Source organism: Rhinolophus sinicus, chromosome 1 (assembly GCF_057876585.1).
Source record: "Rhinolophus sinicus isolate RSI-liver-muscle chromosome 1, RSI-T2T, whole genome shotgun sequence".
Lineage (NCBI taxonomy): Eukaryota > Metazoa > Chordata > Mammalia > Chiroptera > Rhinolophidae > Rhinolophus > Rhinolophus sinicus.
In genome coordinates this window covers 61,659,895-61,678,262 of record NC_142501.1, presented here as the reverse complement: position 1 = coordinate 61,678,262, position 18,368 = coordinate 61,659,895, and the positions used below count along the sequence as shown (strand labels likewise).

Sequence of the window (18,368 nt, the reverse complement as noted above, 5' to 3'; positions counted from 1 at the left end):
GACATCTTTAAGTGGTGGTTGCAGAATGAGAGTATAGATTTCCATGGTACATTTTCCCCCATTTTCTAATAGGTTGTTTTTATCTCATTCAGAAAAACATCTTCTATAGATTGCCATCAACTGTCACATTATCTAATCAACAAACACTGTTTGTTCCTTCATTGGATACTAACAGTAATGTGAAACCCTCCAAGGATGCATGTTAAAAATGCTGGGAAGGTGATCCTCATCCCTTATTCTTCTTGTAGGCAGTAATCAGAATAGATTTCTCAAAAAAGATTTTATATTACACGACTCAATAAAATTTGCCAACTAAGATTCTTTCATTTTTATGAAATTATTCTGAGCTCCCTGATTTCTGGATCAACAAATAGTTTTCTAATAGGATATAAATCTTTATATGGACATAGTTCATTGATGTGACTATAAATAATAATTTGTTAAGAGCTCATATTAGCATGGTACATTCCATAGGCCAGTATGAAAACAATATTCTTTAGACAATGATGCATTTCAACCTGGAATGACTGACATCTGAGGGATGGGAGAGAAGTGAAAACTAGTTACCTTTATTCTTTGATAAATTTGCTCAGTGGATATTCTGGACTGGCAGAATTTAAATTCTTTTCTTTGTAGAATCTGCAAGTGAAATTTGTGTCTTGTTTTGCTTTTTGCTCTGAGGGGAAAGAAGACTATTGATTAGAAATGAGTAATTGGGGACTAAAACAGAATAATGGTATAAGGGGATGTTTCAGAAAAAAGTAACATAAAAATAGAGACTGGTTAATTTATGGTAGTGTTTGACATCAGCAATTTTTTTAAAACCTTATCTGGACATATTCATGAAGATTATTTTATAATCCCATCAGATATATAATTCAGTCTACCAAGTAATGACCCTTCAGACATACACAGAAGTCACCAAGTTTTCAATACTATAAGTAATAACTTTATATTTTGTCAAATTATTTGTGACTAATTTCTTGGCCAAATGCTGGTACACCATTCCAAATTCCACAGAGCGCATGATCAGTTAATTAGAATAATTGTATTAAGTTAATTAGCATATAATCCATACTGATTTGTTAAAAACATTCTGGCAACATAAAATTTCCTTATAAGCTATTTATAGCATGAAAATATATTTTTTTCTAACGCTATGAATTTTTAGTCCAATATCACTCATGAAATTCGCTGAAGGTTTGAAATTCTAAAACAATTTTTAAAAAAAAATAGATCTCTACAACTAAATTTTGTTTTTATCACTTCACTTCAGTGGACATAGGAAGCTAACAATTCTGAGAGTCTGTTTTTCTATAAGAGAAGACAAGAAGGCTTGAAAGAAGGAGCTTCTTGAGTGCAAATTATTATTTTTTTTTTAACATCACAAGAAAAAGAGTGCTGGTGAAAATGAACCTACTTAGACATTTTCAACTAAAGGAACATCATGGAATTCCAAATGGCCAGGAAAAAATATGTGCAATTATGAATGCTAGTTTGGCTCACAAAACAATCTTGTTAGTTTGGCTCACAAAACAATCTAGATAAGTTCTCTGAGGCCATAAAGAAGCAAAATTTTGAGAAACTTCTAGTCAAGATGGTGGAGTAGGTAAACACTGTGCTCACCTCCACCCAATCAAAATACAAACTAAATTATAGAACAACCTGAAGACTGTTGAATGGAAGTTTTATAACTAAGGATAAAGAAGCGCCAATGAGACTGGTAAGAAGGAGGAGATATGGAACGGGCAGGTTCCACACCTATGGTGTGGCAATAAAGAATCAGGAGGGATATCGTAGCTGTGGAGGACTCTCCCCCCGCCCCACCGAGGAGCAAGGGGTCCCAGACCCATTTTGAGCTCCCAGCCTTGAGCACCAGAGTCAGGAAGAGGAGTCCCCATACATAAGGATGTGAAAGTCAGTGGGGATTGCATCCAACTAAGACAAAGCCTGCTGGAGACCCAGGCAATACTCTTGAGGGACTTGCACACACACTCACTTACTCTGGGCTCTAGCACAGTAGCAGCCGCTCGAAAAGCACCAGCTTCATGATGGGAAGAACTGAACTGACTAGCTTCAGGGGGACAGCTGGAGGGGAAGCTCTCTCCAGGGACAAAAGCAACAGAAGACACCATTGCTCCTTTGTTGAGCCATCCCCCAAACTAGCCAGCAAGCAGCAAATATGAGCTGAACTCTCCATTAACCTGGCAAAAAAAAGTTAGAGGTAGCACGCTACCTGATAGCAAGCTATACTGCAAGGCTATAGTAATCAAAATAGCATGGTACTGGCATAAAAAGACAAACAGATCTATAGAACGGAATAAATCTATGTCTACATGATTAATCTATGACAAAGGAGGTAAGAAAATACAGTGGGTAAAGACAGTGTCTTCAATAAATGGGGTTGGGAAAACTGGACAGATGCATGCAAAAGAATGAATGTGGATTACTTTCTCACAACATATACCAATACCAAATAAACTCAAGGTGGATTAAAGACTTACATGTAACTCAAAACAATAAAACTTCTAGAAGAAAATATTGTCAGTAAACTCTTTGACACAACTCTTAGTAGTATTTTTTTTTTTTTTTTTTTGGATATGTCTCCCTAGGCAATGGAAACAAAAGAAAAAAATAAACAAATGGGGCTGTATCAACCTAAAAAGTTTTTGTGCAGTGAATGAAACTATCAACAAAACAAAAAGACAACTTGCTAAAAGAGAGAAGATATTCAGCAATGATTCATCTGATAAAGGGTTAATAGCCAAAATATATAAGAAAGTCATACCATTTAACACCAAACAATACTATTAAAAAATGGGCAATGGATATGAATACACATCTGTCTAAATAGACATACAGATGGCCAACAGTCTCATGAAAAGATGCTCAACGTCACTAATCAGCAGGGAAATGCAAACAAAAACCATAATGAGATACCACTTCATGTTGATCAGGATGGCTATCATCAATAAATAAAAATAAAAAGTGTTGGTGAGGATGTGGAGGAAAGGGAACCCTCATGCATTGTTGGTAAGGTTGTAAATGATTTGGCTGTTCCCAGCCACAAATGGGATAGTCCAGAAGTTAAGCAGGAATAGGTTACAAAGTAACTGAAGAGCTGCTCTCAGCCAAAGGCATTTATTTGCATCTCTTATGAATGATATGTTGATTTTATCACTGCAAGCAGAGTTGCCCAAAAAATGATTAAAATTTGCAATAACATACACCCTACTTTATAATTGCCCATATCCAATCTGGGATGCTCTGGTAACACCAATGCTAGAAAAAAAGCATGCAGCTAAAAATGACAATGAAGTTTGCGTGGCCTCAGTAGAGATGTGTAGCACCTTCTAGAACTGACTGTGGATCAGGAGCTGGGCGAATTCCTCATTTAAAACTAATTTGGAACTGACATTATTTTTATTAGAGTCAGGAAACATTGTTTTGACCCATTTCCTGTTTGTGCTAACAAGGGGAAAAGGCAATGAATGGAGTCCATGTAGGGACACCAGTATTTTGCACCTAGACATTCAATCTGAAGAGAGGAGGATGCAACCTTTGTGTCCTCAACCCAATTTCTCACTTTACAGGTGGAATTTAGGACTGTCTGTGACATCCTTAACCATCTCTTGCCTTACTTTTAAGAACTCCTAAGTTTAAAAAGAAAAGGAAAGTCATAAAAGCCTTTTGATTTCAAACTCACTTTCAAAGATAAATAATGAAGAACTTTTCAAAGAGTCATTAATGAAAGAACCGTGTTTCCAGTGTGAAAGAGCACATAATTATATGCTAATTATATAATACCAAAGTAGCAGGGGGGGAAAGGTGCTGTGGAGCTTGTAAGATTTGAGAAAAAGGAAACTTTGATACTATTGTTAGAACCTCAGAAAAACAGACTGATTCATTTCTTTTAATGTTTTGATATTCTTTCTCTGTGGAACATCTCCTAATGGAAGTCACATCCTACTGTTAGGATTTGTAGCCTTTGGCCACTGGTATGTGCTTCAAACAGCAGTGGTCACTGCAGCTCTTCTGTCTGATTCTTACCTATGAAAAAGTAAACTTAACTTCATATTATACAAGATTTATGTTTTCATTAGAAATATCTTCATGAACCACGAATCCTAGGTCTATTGTCTTTTCCTAAGGAAAGAAGAACTTTGCTGGGTATATTTTAACTAACTGAAATTCTTTCACTTTCACATTTATTTGACGTGCCTTAAGCAGATAATTTCTTAATGTCTCTTCAAACATAAATGGATTTTAAGGGCATAAAATATTGCATAAAATAATGCAATAAAAATCATAAGATATTAAGAATTTCCTGTGCACAAAAGTTATATAATAGTGATGCTCATATTACAATCAAAGCAACACAAACAAATATGAGAGCATTTAAGTAGCTCTTACTGTGTTTTGGATGCTCTGGTAAGTGCATTACATGTATTATCTTATTTAATTTCCCCAACCACAGTAGGCACTAACAAGAATACATAGATGTGTGGCATGATCCCTGCCCACCAGTATGCCCTTGAGTGGAGCAATGAATTGTTCTCTTCTTTATGCCATCTACTGACCACACATATTCGAATCCTTGGTAAATGGAAGTCAAGAGTAACATCGTTATAATAACGGGATAGCACAAGCCTTTATTTCAGTTCCCTCATCTGCCAAAAAAAAGAGGATGTTGAGCTAGATTCAGTTTCAATTTCCTCCAACCAACATTTAGTCCTTGATTCCATGTGCCAAGAATATTTCTAACTTCCTTTCCTGCTAAATTTATATGACACTTATAACTGGCTGATCTCACAAGACAGATAAGCATTAGGTTTTTAGTCCTTTCCCTGTAAAAGAAATAACATCTGTGATGAATTGCTGATTAAAGCCCAAGCCATCCCCTTCCAGATGTTGCCAGATTTTGTACCAAGACTCAGGATGGTTCTGGTGGTGGGTCTGAACAGTGCCCAGGGGTGCTACTTCAGGTTCAAGGCCAAATAACACAGAAAGAGGAAAAAGGGTACATTTCCTTATCTTAAAGTGGTAAAAATTTGTGAGAATTGTTTAATCATAGCATTCTCTCTTGCCTTGCAAATTTAATCCCAGACTGAGGTAGTGTCGTTCTTTCTTGACCAGCATTCTTAACAGACACATTCCCCACTCATTTGTCTTCATCTCACCTCAGGTCAGGTCCTAAATTGCACCCTTGTCCACAGCACAGATGTGATGACCTTTAGGGCCGCAGTTTTCAAATTATATTTTGATGATACCTACAGTAAGAAATGTCTTACTCTGTGATGTAGCGTACGTACAACACCCACACTCATATACACTGCACTATAATTAAATTCTTTTTGTTTTCTTTCCTTCTTTCCTGTTTCAACCCAATAAATTCTTGTTATGACCTGTCAATATGTTACAACATGCAGTTCGAAAACCACTACTGTAGGAAGTATCGGATAGCTTCCTGTATCTGCCCCATGGAAGTGATAGCCGCCACCACCTTGAAGGGATATAGACTACTGAATTAGACAGTTTTCAAATCAATTCACCTTTTACAGTTTAATTTTAAATATTTCAATGTTTGGGGTAAAAATTTCATAAGATCTTGTAAAATGCAGATTTCATGGAAAAGATTGTGCATACTGTATGTATTCATTAATTTGACAAGTATCTGAGTGTTTATTATTGTCAGGTGCTATCCTAGGTTCTGGTGCACAGCATAGAAAGATAAACACATGAGAATTCCTGCTCTCGTAAGAGGATGTACCGTGTTTCCCCGAAAAGAAGACCTTGCCAGACCATCTACTCTAATGAGTCTTTGGAGTAAAAATTAATACAAGACCGGGTATTATATTATATTATATTATATTATACCCAGTCTTATTTTAATATATTTTAAAATATATATAATATAATATAATAAATTAATATAATATAATATAATATAATATAATATAATATAATATAATATAGGGTCTTATATTAATTATTGTTCCAAAAGACGCATTAGAGCTGATGGTCTGGCTAGGTCTTATTTTTTGGGAAACATGGTATTAGTTTTCTTTTGCTGGAATTTTACTGACTTACCACACTTTACTGATTTTATACAATCTCTGATCTGTAGATCATACATCCAGGCACAGTCGGCTGTTTCTCTGCTCTGGATTTCACATGGCTGAAATCAAGGGGTGTGTTTCACCTTTTCACTACAGGGCTGAGTTTCATTGCACAGATTCCGAGGGGAGAATCTGCTTCCAGATTCATTCAGGTTATTGGCCAAATTCAGTTATTTGTGAAGGTGCAGATGAGGCTTCTGTTCCTCTAATGGTTGTCATGTGGGAGACTCCCTCACCTCCTTCAGCTTCCTCATCACCCTGCCTCCTTCATCTTCAAACCAACCATGGCGTATTGAGATTAGTGTTTGTTTGAATAATCAAGGGACAGAAATCTTGGGGGTGCATCTTTAGAATTCTACCTACCAGATGGGGGGAGACAAAAAATAAAATGAATAATTTTATGTGTGATAGTGAGAGGTACCATAGAAAAGTAAGGCAGGGTAGGCAAAGCGAGCTCAGCAAGGCAGTTTGTGTGTTGGATGGAGTTCCTGATGGAGAAGGGGATGGCCCGCAGGGCTATCTGGAGGACAAGCTCTCCAGGTAAAGGGAAGAACAAGTACAAAGTACCTGTGATGGAAGCTGCCCTGGGAACATATTCAAGGAGTAGCAATGATGGCTAGTATGGCTGGAGTGGAGTGAGCAAAGCAAGTGTCAAATTTATGGTTAGAAAGATAATTGGAGGCATATCATGACTGACTTAAATGTTTGTTTTGTGCAAATAGAATGAAGAAGTTGCCACTAGGCGATGCAGAGAACTGTGGGAAGAGCATGTTTTATGTTTTATACTGATACCTGCTAATGCTACGTCATTTAACTTACTGGAAAGTTAGATATGGTATAACACCTTCAATTGATTTTTATGAAGAAAAGTAGGTGAAAATTTTTTACTATGGCAACAAGAAATGCAGACACTGAGTGAAATTCATATTAGAAAAGATTTAAAATCTCATATGATATGGACATTTGGGGGACAAAAAGCACTCAAAGAACTATATAGTTACTATAATAAATGTTTTATAAAGACATATAGACAGGAATGAATTAATATATTGAAGGTATTTTTTTCCTGAATTAGAAATTGAGTCCAAAGTTAGGTAGGATAACAAGCTAGATGTCCTAGAAGTATCATTAATAAAAGTGACATTTTAAACCTTGTGTTTTAGGAGCTGCTTACTTACTTAATAATTTAATAGGGCCAAGAGTATCTGCTTTGGTATGTGTTTCCAGTTATTGGAAATTCATGCAAAGACTTTTTAGAAAATGTATCATCAGGGCTATATTTCTAAGACTTGGTCTATATTTTTACAATGAAAGTGAGAAATGGACAACGTATGAGTGCTTTCAAGTTCCTGTAAGAGTTAAATGCTTCTATAGTATTTGAGCCAGGTATTTGCAGGTGTTACTCTGAGTATTGTGCTTATAATCTTATAATTAATTGTGAATGTTCACACAGGATAATGGAATCTAGTTTGGGCATCATAGAATTGTCATTAGCAACACTGAGGTGTATCTTTAGGCTACTGCTTATATCCTGTGAATTAAGTTGTGAGTGCGATTTCCTTCTTCCCTGAGATCTGAGAGAGAAAATTCTGTCAGGGATTTGTTTTTAATGGTGAAGAACTTGATGTTTGTTCAGAAGTAAGTATTCCTGGGAGAGGCAACACTCATCTGTTTTTGGTTATCTGGAGTGCCTTAGTGAAAAGGAATAGTACCTCATTGGACTTGAATAGAAAAAGAGGTTCCAGGAACACAGCAAAGGGGGCTTCCATGCCTCTTCGTTTTTCCGTGGTGGGGGTAACAGCCCTCTAGTTAAAAAATATAGGTAATCTCCCCTATATACATCCTCCTATAGCTCTTTTGCTCCTCACATATTTGCTGTGGAATTTAAATCCCTTAATCAATGATTTCAGATCCAATTTTATTTTCTTATGTTGGAGAGTGGGGTGAATATAGCTGAGAAATTAAAAAAAAAATTCTCACAATCTCAGAATTCTAAATGCTGAGATTGCGGAGGAAAACATATGTGGCCCAATTCCCAACTCTCTCTGTGATGAGAGTGAATCCCAGCTCTCTGCTGGGTAAGCCACCTCTGAATACTGAAGAGTTGGTTGTGAATTGTGCCTAATCCGAAGGGCAGAGTTGAACTTCACTCTGTAATGATCAGACCTACTTAGCTGGGGTACCCAATAAAGTTCTGGAGACCAAATTTGAGTGGGCTAAAAAAAACTAGGCTTACATATAGGACTTTCTGGATATTTACTTCAGAGAAGAGAAGCAGTAGGAGTGAAAAAAACAATTTTGCTTTTTCTGTGTGATGACAAGGATTACAATTAAGGCCAAAAATTAAATTTCTTCTCGTCAGCTCTAGATGGTGATGTTGGATGGGCTATAGCCCATCCAGAAATAATAATTGCTTATCTCTGGCAGCCATACATTTGTGATTTAAAGGATGAACAAAAATTCAGAATTAACTAGTTCACTTTACCACACACAAAACAAACAAAAAAACCAAGCTTATGCAAAAGTGTGGAAGTGTAGAAGGTCATAGTTTGTTCATAGGGTAACTTCATGTGAGTGATGGGCAATGCCTGAAAGAGGAGTCACGCAAGCTGAGTCTATATCATGATGACCCTTTAAATGCCAAGCTGAAAGATTTAGATGTTATTCCCTAAGCAATGCTGAACCATTGAAGAATCTTAAGTAGGAGAGAAGAAGTGTTTCACTTACATTTTAGAAAGTATATTTGAATACAATGTGTAAATTGCAGGGAATTAAGGTAAGTATAAGATAATAGGACCGAACTCAGATAGGAAACTGAGATAGTGTGGTTGTGGAAGGCTAGGAAGTAGAATCAATATGGCTTGGTAATTAAATATGAAACGTGAGTCTAAGAGAAAATCCCAGAAAGACTCATATATTTCTGGTTTGACCTATTTGGTAGCAGTAGCTGATAAAGACATGATGAGGTGGAGATACGACGTGGATAGTTTGATATATAACCCTAGAGATCAAGATAGAAGTTTGAGAATAGTTATCCTCTAGATGGTGCTGAAATAATTAAGAAATGGGCAGAGGACATGAAAAGACATGTCTCCAAAGAAGACATACAGATGGCTAACAGACAAATGAAAAGATGCTTAACATCAATAATCATCAGGGAAATGCAAATAAAATCAACAATGAGATATTATCTCACACCTGTCAGAATACCTATTATCAAAAAGTCAACATATAACATGTGTTGGTGAGGAGGTGGAGAAAAGAGAACCTTAGTGCACTGTTGGTAGGGATGCAAACTGGGGCCACTCCTATGAAAAACTTATGGAGATTCCTCCAAAAACTGAAAATAGATATACCATACAACCTAGCAATTCCACTTCTGGGTATTTATCCAAAAAAAAAAAAAAAAATGAGAACACTAATTTGAAAAGATATATGCACCTATGAGGTCTGACACTTAAGTTCGTGAACTTGTTGCAACCATGTTGCTAACCTTTTTTGATATCAGAGGGATTATTCATTATGAATTTGTACCAACTGGACAGTTAACCATGTTGACTATTTAGAAGTGCTGAAAAGGCTGCGTGAAAATAACAGTTAGATGAACTTTTCACCAAAAATTCATGGTTCTTGCATCATGACCATGCACCAGCTTACACAGCACTATCTGTGAGGGAGTTTTTAGCCAGTAAACAAATAACTGTATTGGAACACCTGACCTGGCCCCCAATGACTTCTTTCTTTACTCGAAGATAAAGGAAATATTGAAAGGAAGACATTGTGATGACATTCGGGACATCAAGAGTAATACAAGGACAACTCTGAGGGCCATTTTGGAAAAAGAGTTCCAAAATTGCTTTGAAGGGTGGACTAGGCACTGGCATCAGTGCATAGCTTCCCAAGGGGAGTATTTCGAATGTGACCATAGTAATATTGAGCAATGAGGTATGTAGCACTTTTTCTAGGGTGAGTTCGCAAACGTAATTGTCTGACCTTGTATGTTCACTGCAGCATTATTTCCAATAGCCAAGCTATGGAAGCAACCTGGATGTCCATGGATAAGGATGTGGTGTATGTATACACACATCCACACACATACAATGGAACATTATACAGCAATAAAAACGAATGAAATCTTGTCATTGGTACAACATGGATGGACCTAGAGGGCATTATGCTAAGTGAAATAAGTAAAGCAGAGAAAGACAAATACCATATGGTTTCAGTTATATGTAGAATCTGAAAACAAAACGAAACAAAACAAACACAGACTCAGAATCAGAGACCAAAGGGATGGTTACCAGAAGTGAGGGGGTGGGAGGATGGGTGAAAAGGGGAAGGAGAATATAGTCAATAATATTGTGATAAGATTACATGGTGACAGATGGTGACAGATGATTGCTACAATTAATGGTGTGATCATATTGTAAGGTATAAAAATGTTGAATCACTGTATCATACACATGAAACTAATGTAACCAATATACGACTGTATACCAACTATACATAAATAAAAATCATAACAAAAAAGGTGAAAAAAACTGATTTTCCTATAAATAAAGAGAAGGCTCTCTAAAAAGACATGTGTTGAAAGAGTTGTGCATCAAAGACATTTTAGTAGCTACTGTAGAAGAAGGTGACAACTAAGGAACAAGCAGTGTTGACAGAGGGATAGGAAAACCAAGAGAGATCAGAGTCTGAGAGAAAACAAAGAGTTCCAGGGAGCCAGAGCTGTCAGTTGGTACAAAGATATGGAAACTATGACTCTTTCTGAATGTGATATTTGTAAGAAATACTGGAAGTTCATAATCCGTTAGCTGAATGTTATTTACTCTATCATATTCTTAAAACTTACATCCTAGTTGGATGGTAGCATTGGTAACACACTGTAAACACTGCATCTATGTAAAATAGAATGTAGTGTAAGAAACACTTTAAAAATAAGAATAAATATGGATCCTTTTAGCAGATTTAACAAATTCTGTTTGAGGGAAGTTTGCATATTTATTTTTTCATTCCCTCTATAACGATAAATTGAAGGTCGGCTATGTGACTATATGTCCAATAATGTGGTAGGCTTTGGGGATTTGTGAAAAAAATGACTCTTTGCTATCTAAGATTTCATAGTTAACTGGATAGAAAGTCAGTAAGTCACTATGTATAGAAATGTTAGGACAGAAGATTGTACAGGTGCCATGGAGGCAATATTGGCAATTTAATAATGCATATCCCATAACCATCCTAAAACCCAAAGATAACAGATTTTAATGCCATCCAAAGGCAATTTATGCAATGATCTGTCTCCTTAGTGTATAGTGACCAAACACAATCAAAATATTATGTCCTGTGATGTCGAGATTGAACTGATGTGTTTTCCACTTTTGCATCTGACATTGTACTACCATAAGAAAACAAATATCCAATAAAATTGTTTCCCAACAATTTTGTGTATGGGGCTATAGTAATGGGGGTATAGTATAGAGGGATTTTGTGTATGGGGCTATAGTAATAACTCTAGGAACATAATTTAAGATTACCACCAGCAAATGAGAATATTGGAACCTTATTACATTGCACATACTTATTAATGCTTTAAGTTTACAGAATACTTTAAAAACTCTTTAAGTAATGCATAGTGCAGCCATCCAATTGAAATGAGATCTAAATTATACAACTTAAATTGCCCAATTAAAAAAGAAATAAAAATATTTATAGTTTATACTAAGCCAGGGAATTCCATTTATTAAAATGGTTAATATTGAATGTATTAAAGATGAGAGTTATTTAGCTGTTAAATGCACCTTTAGCTCCTGCGGTTCAGCATTACTGTTTTGCTCCTATTAAGTAGCAGAGTTGGCTTCCTATGATTTCCGGTAGGATTAGTCCAAAGTCAGTAAGGGCTGTCCTGCTTACTGTTGTCTACTTACTTTTACCTTTTACTGCTTATTCTCTGCTGGTGGCAAACGTATTTTACCTTTCATCTCTTACTCTGTTCCCAGTACATTCACAAGAAAAGTTGGAGTGAGAGACAGAGACACAGACTGGGTAATACCAGGCAGTGCAAATTCATTTTCAAAGGTTGCTTGCAAATACTTGAATGCAGTCTCTGCATTGCAACTTTAAAACTTCCTCTCCTTGAAAGGGCTATTTGAGTAATTATGGGGAGAGTTGATTTGGTCAGCCTGTTTCTAGGTTTCATATACTGAGATGCTTTAATTCTATTTTGAAAGAAATAAAATTGAATATTCTCAACAGACACTTTGGCTGACAGTCAGAAAAATTTAAACAGGTATCATGATGGAAATCTCAACCTCCAACTTCAGTTACAACATATGATCAATTTGTGAGACAAGTCAAATGTCTGGCCAGACACTCAACCATTGTTTGAGATTAAACTTCACAAATGAAATCAACTTGTTGAGAGTGCCCCTGCATATATAACAAAGATGTGAACTATCTGCTTCCACATTATAACTTTGAGAATTTCTTGCATCAGCTGTAAGGAAATTCCCTTTTGAATAAAGTTTATGATAAAAGCTGTTAACTGTAACTTGACAAATTTATATTTCACCTATGTTATGATCTAAGGAGACCTATTCAGTAAAACTGTATCACATCACTATGTGATACCAAAGGTGAAGATAAATATTCATAATATGAAAGAAAAGTGTTTCCATCAGAGGACTAAAAAAAAAAATCTCGGGTATTTTCAGTGATACTAGTGACCTCTCACTCAGGGTAGAAGTATTTTTGGTAGTACCAGTAACCTCTCACTCAGGGTTCAGCCTTTCTGAGGTTACTGAAATTACAGAAAGATGGAATCATTATCAGGCTGGATCAGGTTAAGTTTTAATTCTCCATTTCACCCAGGTTGGCCACTTGTTCTTACTGCAATGATGTTAAATCTGCCCAACTTGTCAAGGTCCCATAGGCCTCATCAACCTAATAGCATCCTCCCATTTCTTCTGCACTGTAGTCCCTTCAGCCTCATCCCCACAAATGTACGCCAATTCCATCTCATGATGAAAGTTTACATAGCATGCTCAGCTCTTCCACAGTACTACTAGGTAGAAAGAGGATGGAATATTAGTGCGGATGGAATATTAAAGAGGATGGAATATAACCCTGTGCTTATACATAATTAGCTGTACGTCACTCAAGTTGCGTCTTGATGATTTGTGAACAATTTCTTTTTTCTTCACCCTTTTGTGATTTCACACATTTTTTGGTTTGGACTAGGCATACTGGATTCTCCTGAGCAGTTCCCTTCTTTTCTCTTTTTATCTAGTACAAAATGGGAGCTCCATAAACCAGTCATGAAGACTAATCCCTGTTGAAAATGCAGATACTAACTACCTCTTTATAGGTTTTACAAGAGGAATGGTCACATTGAGAGAACGTCTCTTTCAAGCTCCACTAGAACAAAGTTCAAGAAGTATTGTAGCTGTTGCTCAATTATGAAATAACCTTATTTAGTCACAGAGAAAGTATAGGGATTGGGTGTTCAGAAAGTCAAGGGCAAGGTTTTACTTGGAGTGATATGTTATCTTGGCTGGGCCATGTGTCTAAATATTCCCTTAAACATTACTCTGGACTTTTCTATGCAGGTGCTGTTTAGATGAGATTTACATTTAAATCTTTGGGCTTTGCGTAAAGCAGGTTGACTTTCATAACGTAGGTGGGCTTTATCCTGTTAGTTGAAGTCCTGAAAAGATAAAAGGTTGAACTCTCCTGTCCTATCAGTTCTATTTCTCTGAAGAATCCTGACTAATGAAGTTGGATATTTTAATATTTTTAACATTATCTAAAAACAGAAGATCCAGATAGCAATAGTAATTATTTTGATAATACAAACTGCTTTGTTTAGTTGAATGACAACTTTTGCCAGATACTGTGCTATATGATCTAAACAAAATATTTCTAAGAGTTACTATAATTGGCATTTTAAGTCCTATTATTCCATAGTACAGATGAGAAAAAGAGTCTCAAAGAGATTAAGTAACTTTCCCAAAGGTACATAATTAGTAAGTGGCAGAGGTCAAATACAGGTCTGTCTGATTCCAGAGTTTATACTCTTTCCAGTTAAATATATTGTTTCCTAAAAAATGTAAAAACTCTAAGTGCCATGTAACCATTACAACATAAATATATCTTCCCCAATATTTTCTCAGAAAGTTGTAAGATGGACATAACCATCATGTGTCCTTCTAATATTATGACTGCACAGGTATTATTCTTAGAAGTACTGTGAATGTTCAAAACTGTGTGTGTATATAACTTTCCATATATAATTATAAAGGTCAAAAAACTTCATCCATCAATAGGAGCCAAGGTATTTCTAGAGTTAGAAACCAGACAAAAGACTGATTGTATAGGAGGGGTCCAAAATGGTGGCATAGGAAGACCCTGGTCTCACCTCCTCCAATGGACACACTAAATAGGCATCTATATATAAAGTCATTCATCCAGAAGAACAATTGAGGGCTGATTGAACAGCTTGTGCACAACAAATGAGAGCGGGACCACATAGAGAAGGGTAGGAGCGATGTAGACGTAGTAACCATGTGAACCCCACCCCAACAGGGTGACCTGCAGTAGGGAGGGCTATCACTGAGAGGCCTGTATGGGCAGACACCTGCTCTAGGGCACAGTGATAAAACAACAATTTAAAAGGCACCTAGACTATATGTGAAAAAAATTCCCTTTACTAACCCCAGGATGCCTGCCAAACAGGAAGGGAATCTCTCTGATGTGTTGGTGAGTCCCATTTTTAATCGCCACTAAACCACTTTTACAAGTATTGTGAAAGGGGCTTCTTTAAGCAGAAGAATAAAGGTCATACTCAGAAATTTAAAAAATATATGAAAGAAAAAAATCTCATGGGTAGAGGCAAATATACAATAAAGGCAGTGGATCAGTCACTTAAATATTTAGTATGGAGGTTAAAAGACAAAAGTAGCAAAATCAAATATCAATAAAATGTACAGGTAGGGAACACAAAAAACAAAAATCTAAAATATGACATCAAAAACAAAGTGCATATGTGGGTGTAAACATGTACAGTTTTAGAATGCATTCAAACTTAAATGCCTGCTATATGTCAGCTCAAAATAGACTGCTATATGTATATAGGTCAATATATATGAACCTCATAGCAACCACAAAACAAAAACCTAGAAAAGACATGCAAAAAATGAGAGAAAGGAACACAATCAAAATACTAATGGAAAACAGGAAACCAAAAGGGAAGAAACCAAGAGAAGGAGAGAGGAAGAACTACAAAAACAACCAAAAAATTAATAAAATGGCCATAAGTACATACCCATTAATAATTATTTTAAATGTAAATGCACTAAATGCTCCAATCAAAAGACAAAGGGTAGTTGAATGGATAAAAAACAAGACCCATGATGCCTATAAGATTCACTTCAGATTGAAGGCACATAGAGATTGAAAGTGAAGAGATGGAAAAGATATTCCATGCGAATAGAAATGAAAAGAAAGGTGGGGTAGCAATACTCATATCAGACAAAATAGACTTTAAAATATAGATTGTAAAAAGAGACAAAGAAGGGCATTACATAATAATAAAGGGGTAAATCCAAGAAGAGAATATAACATTCATAAATATTTACACACCCAATATAGGAGCACCTAAATATATTAAGAAGTCAAAAAGGAAAATTTGAAAAATCTTGAGACAAATGAAAATGAAAGTACAACTCTGCAAAATCTATGGGATGCACCAAAAGCTGTTCTAAGAGGGAAGTTCATAGCAGTACAGGCCTACCTCAAGAAACAAGAAAAATCGCAATCTAATTTCACACCTAAAGAAACTAGAAAAAGACTAAACAAAACCCAAACTTAGTATAAGAAGGGAAATAATACAGTTCAGAGAAGAAATAAATGAAATAGATATTTTAAGAAGTGGAAAAATTCAATGAAACAAGAACTGGTTCTTTGAAAGATAAACAGAATTGACTGATCCCTAGCCAGACTCATCAAGAAAAGAAAAAAAAAAAAAGAGGACCCAAATAAATAAAACCATAATCGAAAAGGAGAAGTTATAACTGGCACAGCAATGTACAAAAGAATACTGTGAACAAGTATACGTCAACAAATTGAACAACCTAAAAGAAATCGATAAATTTCTAGAAGCATAACATTCTAAGACTTAACCAGGAACAAACTCCCAACAAACAAAAGTCCACTACCAGATAGCTTCACAATGGTGAATTCTACCAAACATTAAAAAAAATAATTATTCAAGTTTATTGGGGTGACAATTGTTAGCAAAGTTACATAGATTTAAGGTGTACAATTCTGTATACATCATCTATATATCACATTGTGTGTTCACCACAGAGTCACTTCTCTTTCCATCACTATATATTTGATCCCCTTTACCCTTATTTAATATCTATCATTCTCAAACTATTCCAAAAATTTCAAGAGAAAAGAAGACTTCCATACTCATTCCACAAAGCCAGCATTACCATAATACTAAAACCAGGTGATGACACTACAGAAAAAAGAAATTACAGGCCAATATCCTTGATAAACATAGATGCAAAATCCTCAAAAAAAATTAGCAAACTGAATTAGCAAACAAATGACATGCTACTATATGTAGAAAACCCTAAAAAGTCCACCAAAAAATTATTAGAGTAAATAAATTCGATAATATTGCAGGATACAAAATTAATATTCAGAAATGTATTGCATTTCTATACACTAATAATGATATATCAGAAAGAGAAATTAAGAAAACAATCCTATTTACAATTACATCAAGGAGAATAAAATACCTAAGAATAAATTTAACCAAAGAGGTAAAAGACCTGTACTCTGAAAACTATAAGGCAATGATGAAAGAAATTGAAGAGAATACAAATAAGTGGAAAGCTATATCATGCTCATGTATTGGAATGATTAATATCATTAAAATGTCCATACTACCCAAAGCAATCTACAGATTTAATGCAATCTGTGTAAAAGTACCAATGGCATTTTTTTCCACAGAAGCAAAACAGATCACACTAAAATATATATGGAAACACAAAAGACCCCAAATTGCTAAAGCAATCTTCAGAAAGAAGAACAATGTTGGAAGTATCATGTTCCCAATTTCAAGCTATAGTATGAAGCTATTGTAATCAAAACAATATGGTACTGGCATAAAATAGACACATAGATCAATGGAACAGAATAGAAAGCTCAAAAATAAACCCAGTTATGTGGTCAATTTATTTATGATAAGAGAGGCAAGAATAAACAATGGGGAAATAACAGTCTCTTCAATAAAGGACGTTGAGAAAAATGCATAGGTACATGCAAAAATAAATTCTGGACCACTTTTTTACACCATATACAAAAATAAACTCATAATGGATTAAAGACTTAAATGTAAGACCTGAAACTGTAAAACTCCAAGGAGGAAACACAGACAGTAAACTCTATTACATTGCTTTTAGCGATTTTTTTTTTTTTTATGTATCTTCCCTGACAAGGGTTAAAAAAAAAAAAAAAAAAAAATGAGACTACATCAAACTAAAAATTTTTGCACAGCAAGGGAAACCATCAAGAACATGAAATGACAACCAATGGAATAAGAGAAGATTCTGTAAATGACATATCCAATAAGGAGTTATTATCCAAAATTAATATAAAGAACTCACACAACTCAACATCCTAAAAGTAAATTGATTAAAAAATGGGCAGAGGAACTGAACAGACATTCCTTGAAAGAATACATACAAATGGCTGACAGTATATGAAAAGATTTTCAACATCATTAATTATCAGGGAAATGCAAATAAAAACCACAATGAACTATCTCCTCATACCTGTCAGAATATCTATTATCAAAATGTCGACAAATAACAAGTGTTGGCAAGGATGTGGAGAAATGGGAACCCTTGTGTACTGCTGGTTGGTTGGGTTGTAAATTGGTGCAGCCACTATGAAAACAGTGTGAAGGTTCCTCAAAAAATTAAAACAAAAACAAAACAACAACAACAAAACAACTACTATAAGACCCAGCAATTACAGTTCTGGGCATTTATCCAAAGAAAATGAAAATGCTAATTCAAAAAGATATACTTGCATGCACCCCTCTGTTCATTGCAACATTATTTCCAATAGCCACGATATGGAAGCAACATCAATAGATAAATGGATAAAGAAGATGTATATATACAGTGGAATATTATTCAGTCATAAAAAATAAAATCTTGCCATTTGCGACAA

At 35.4% G+C, this 18,368-nt stretch overlaps 1 protein-coding gene across 1 annotated transcript in view; it reads left to right on the top strand.

Moving 5' to 3' along the window:
• Nucleotides 1-18,368, top strand: part of TAFA2 (TAFA chemokine like family member 2) — a 396,027-nt gene that overhangs the window by 347,368 nt on the left and 30,291 nt on the right. The window lies entirely within an intron of this gene.